Below are 5,546 nucleotides of genomic sequence, written 5' to 3' on the forward strand. Positions count from 1 at the left end.
ATATGTGCTTGGAGAAGATAGAGGGTGCAAAGAACCCGACAGGCATAATGACGAAATGTGTTGATGTTGGGAAACTAGTGTTATGCAAAACCTCAATTGGTCTTCTGTAGTTGTTGCAACAGATGTTATGGTGCGGTAAAGATGTCGATGATGAAGAATTTTTTTTGAGAATGTACTTTTTGGATGACTGAATCAATCTCCAAGTGGGAGAATTGTTAGGTTGTGGAGCCCGATTAATATATATATATAACTGTTTACGCGGTTCATTCTTAATTTATACTCTGTAACCAAAAATACTCTAATTTATTAATATATATAACCCACCTCCGTGGAAGTTTACTCATGGGGTGTTAGCACGAAAAATTGTTTTTTCTCTTTCTCCCTTTAGATCTCTCATCTCTTTCTCTTGAAAGTTTTTGTTTTCTTCATTCATCAAGTATGTGTGCGTGAATTTGATCCTAATGGATCGTTGGAGAGACTCTGATAAGGAGCGGTGTGAATGTGGAAATAATTGGAAAGAGAGAGACAGAGATATACATAGATATCTTCCTCCATATAAGCATCAAAGTGAAAAATACGAAGGAGTCTACCGAGAGAGCTTCCATTAGGAAGATATTCTTTCCCCGATTGTCACCACAGTTGAAGGGTCGGACTATGTTATGAAATAAATCAAAGATGAGGTCTCAACTATCAACCAAAGAGTGATGTCTCACTCAATGTCAATCATGCAATTGATGAATCATATTGGTAAAATCAGGACATGTTTGAATCCTAGACCAAAAGAGGTTTGATGAGTGATAGAATGGCCAACCCCAAAAATGAAGTTTGAATGAGCATTTTTGTCATGACACAAAGTTAAATACGATTTTTCATGGGCAGCAACCCATGTTTTTAATGTTCTAATATGTATTTGGAATAACGGGTGTTGATTCTACAAGTTGAAAAGTAAAAACTGTGAGAAAAGAGCAACAGACGGGCAAAAAGTAATGTCGGTGACTCGCTAAACAGGTCTTAAAGTACATCTTAAACAAGTGTTCTAAAAGCAAAATTTACTTAGAGGTTTCGTAAAACTCGGTGAGCCAAAGGTCAAGTCGACAAGCCTGAATTGAAACATCATATGGACCACCAAGTTTATTGGAGGTTTTGTAAAATTCAACGGGCTAAAGTGATATTTGGTGCATCGCCCAGAAGGTGAGCGACGTAATTCGTGTTTACTGAGCGGGGCGTGAAATGATGAATTATAAAAGGGCAAACCGTTTTAAATTCATAATATCTTCATTTTATACTGAAACTCAGGATGAAATTTCAAATTTTCTTCGCTCCTTAGATTTACAAAAATCAACATATAAGGTTAGTTTATGAATACTGCTACAAATATAGGTGGTAGAAAAATTCAAAATTATTTTGTGGTCTAACTTTGTGCTTTATTTTGAATTATTTTTGTGTGGTAGTATATTTGCCCGTAGTTAGTTTCAAATATTGTTTATTGGCCTTAGATAATGAATTATCGATTTTGAGCCTGTTGAAATTGTTATGATGTGAGTGTAGTGCGGTGACGTATGAGTAACCCTAGACTATGCTAACTGTTGAATTTTTCCCAATGATAGAGTGGATGGCGTTAGTCATAAGGGCAAAAGATGTCAATTGAAAATTTATGGCAAAATTGTTTGGGGGGGGGGGGGGCGGGGGGAATCCTAGTACCTCATACGCATGGATATTCTGAACTTTTAATAAATTGCAAAAAGAATATTTTTTTAACATCGTTGGGTTCAGCTCAATTTTGAATGCCACATAAGAAAACTGGCAAGTTTTACTATTCGGCAATCCCGATTGATCTTACTGAGTGGTTCGCTTGTTCACCTAAGGTTTCTTAGATCGCCTTTTATTTCTCTATATTGGGGTTTTGAGTTCTCTCACATTAAAGGGTATGCTTGAACTTGCCGAGTTCACTCGGTGACGCGCCGAAAGTCCTTTGTAACCTCCCTTTTGCGCCCCTGTTGTGAAATTTATTTTGTAACTTTTGGCGATCAACTTATTTCTCGCCGAAAGGTGTCGGCGTCTGGCGAATGTCCCCGTACATCACTGAGCTACTTCTTTTTATTGAAGTTTTGATAATCCTTTCATGGATCGCCAAAGATGTTCGACAACTCACCGAGCGGTTTTTCAAGTCATTGTATAGTTTTTTCATTGATTTTTTCTTACTTTTCATAGCTAAGTCTAAATCTTCAACATTCTTTTTCATGTATGACTAGAACAAAAGTTGTAGGTAGAGACAAGCCACCCTGAAAAAGGGATCGAGGGATAAATATTAATGAAGAAGCCATTTTTCCCAAGCACATGCTACAACACTCCCTCTAAAAGGGCAAAAGGCAAGGGCAAAGGTTGTGTGCAACCCACACTAGCAAAGCAAATCTCTAATAGTGAGGGATTCTACTTCACATTCCTCACTCCGTCTAACAATGAGGGAAGTTCTCCAGCTCACGTTTCCGAGACAGAAGTTGTTCCTCTGTTACAGGCTAGGAGAGCGTAGCTACTCCCTATGTCTTTTATTGATCCATCTAGGATCCTGTATGCTCCTACGCCTCTTGTTCCTCGATCTGGAGCTCTATCTAAGACATTGGTCTAGCCTGCACATGTTTAGGGTCCTTTTTTTTGTCCACTCAGTAGACTAAGGTCTAAGAGATTGAAGACGATCTTCGATGAGAATTGTTATCCAAAGATGATGTACTGGATGGGAATACCAAAGTATGTAACTTTCTAAAGTGGAAATCATTGGAATCTTTATTATTCCATGATCCTTATTCATTCTTAATGGGGTACAATAGTTTTATGCAGCATACACAGAGTTTGTCCCAAGAGCGAAGGAAAAAGGCCAAAATGTTCAAGACAATAGATGAGGTGATAATTCGAGGCCTAATGGTGATGTTCAACAACTCAAATATAAATTCTCTACTTTGGTATTTATGTTACTCCATGCAAGACTACATTGATCTCATCAAGAATAATACCATAGAAGATCGGAAGTTTTGTTGACACCACTATTGTCTATTATTACCTTGTGGTGGATAGAGGTTGGGGTACTTATGAGAAGAAGGACTTAAACGTTTCTGCAAGATACTCATTCAAGTTTATTAGAAGTACTTTGATGCCTTCTCAGAATGAATCCCTCCCTCTCCATACAAATGTTTTTTATTTGGAGTCCATCATGGATCAACATAGGTTGAATTCAAGGCTGCTCATTGAGTAAGAGATGTCCATTAGGGCCAAGTAGAGCCAGACCTAACTATTTTCCTTGTCTTGATCACCTAGTTATGTCAGAGTTCTGTGTTTTGAAGGATTATAGGAAAAAATAAGAGGTGACAACTTGACATCTAATGGATTGAGATTGAGTACTTTGATGGTGAAATGAGGGTTGCACCAGTGGATAAGTCCCCGGTTGTTGATGTTGATATGTTGCACACTGAGACACTCATTCCCCCTCATACTATTGACCCTATAGGCACATCTTGACCTTCTACCTCCAATACTCGTAGTCTACTAATGTACCCCCTCCCAGATCCCATGGTGTTGTTTTCATCTTTTAAACCCCTTTCACTAAGGCCACACTTTATAATATGGGAAATCATCCTATTTCATTAAATTTTCATGCCTCTTGGGTTGAGACTTCTATGTCTTGGGTGATAGAGAGGGAGATTTCTTAAACCTTAGCCGTTATTAGGGCTGAGATGAGAGACCACCAGTTTGCACTATATGCCCTTTCAGTTAGGGTCGAGACATGTAAGTAGATTCGAGTTAATAATTATCATTAATGACCTTGAAACCTGATATTACTGGGCTAAAGAAGGATGTGGATTGGTTGTAGTCCACTAATTTGTCGATTCTTTTAGGTATGGTGAAGATTCTCGATTTGGGACGGTGGAGATTCTCGATATGTAGAGCATAAACATTCTATCTTGTTATGAGGTTCTTATGGTTACTACTATTAGATATGATTCTAGTTCAATGAGGTAGATGTTAAGACCAAGGATAAGACAAATGAGGAGCAGCTCCAGGTTAGAGATGACGTTGTTTATGATTATTTGGTCGACCTAGAGGGAGCCATGGTTGAGACAGTTGTGCAAGACTATTTGAGGGATCTTTCAATGATGGTCTCTAGTAGAGACAAGGATGTTCTTGTGTCAAGCACTAACTCAAGACAGAAAGAGTTGCTCACTTGCGGACTTCACCCAGGCTTGCCTCTCTTTCTATTATTGTTTAGATTTTATTATTGTTTATTTTGATGGATATATATTTCTTCATTTTTATAAATTGTGGTCCATTTTTTTAATGCACAAATGGATTGGAATAAAAGAAATTAAAAGTTTCCACCTCTTCATGTATGGTCAACTTGTTTTTCTCATAATTTTTTTTTGTCGATTGTGATCAATACCATATCTCTTTTGAACAAAATGTGTGGCAGAATCCAATAACGCAAATTGAGTTTGATATGCCTTCTTGTAAAGAACTCTTGTGATGATCGTGGCACGCTAGCAAGAACAGTTGAGTCTTTGTTAATGATTTTGTTGAATATTTTTTGTTGTTAGGTTGCTTTAAAGTACATGATTGATAAGAACTTTAAATTTACCTATTGGTCCAATTGATGATTAATGTGAGTGAACGTTTAAACTGATGTTCAACAATTTATGAAGAGTGATCCATTTTGACTTTATACCTCTTTGTGGAAACCTTCTGAGAGTGTGAACCAAGATTGGAACCGTTTGAGTTTTCCCTTTTGTTGGGATAAATCTTGAAGTCAAATGACTTTCCGTTCCTCACTTCAAATATTCATGCCACTTTGGTGGTGTTTGACAGCCAACTAAGCCAAAAAACCTAAGTTTGGGATTTGGTAAAAAAGGAAGAAAATCAAGATACTTTAGAAATTCATCCTTGAACGATTGTGTTGAAAAGAATGAAACCACTCAATATAATAAATGATTGAAAAATAAAAGTGAAAGGAAATGAAGAAATGGTTTAGAAAAAATAGGTATAAATAAATAATGAGCATTGAGAAAATAAAATGGTCCATCAATGATGTTTGATTGAAATAATGGAGTGTAAATTTTCATAATTGAAGTTCAATAGAAAATGTAAAAGAAAGAAGAGTAGACCATACTTTATGAAGGTAATAATCACTACGTTTAATGACCATCCACTAACCTTTAACCCTGGTTTGAACCTTCAAAGAATTTTGAGATCTTTATTGAGTTTGATATTGTGTTTGTTGGAAAATTAGAGCAAGCTATGGTAAAGATCTTGCATGCGTTTGTTTTTAAGAGAGTGAGAGTTGTTTTTTGTTCTAACATTTTGATGATTTAATACTCTTGGTGTGTAGATGGGATCATTTTTTGTTGTGAGAGAATTATAATACTCTTGTTGAGCTTGAATTTGCATTTGAAGCTCATACTGAGAACTTGAGTCTGTTTGATGTTGGTTAGTAATAGTTTGAACCTTAGAGTGCACAATTAAAAATTTCATGAATAATTGGATCTACTTGTGTTCATTCATAT

This window comes from Solanum lycopersicum, chromosome 5, assembly GCF_036512215.1.
Source record: "Solanum lycopersicum chromosome 5, SLM_r2.1".
Classification (NCBI taxonomy): Eukaryota; Viridiplantae; Streptophyta; class Magnoliopsida; order Solanales; family Solanaceae; genus Solanum; species Solanum lycopersicum.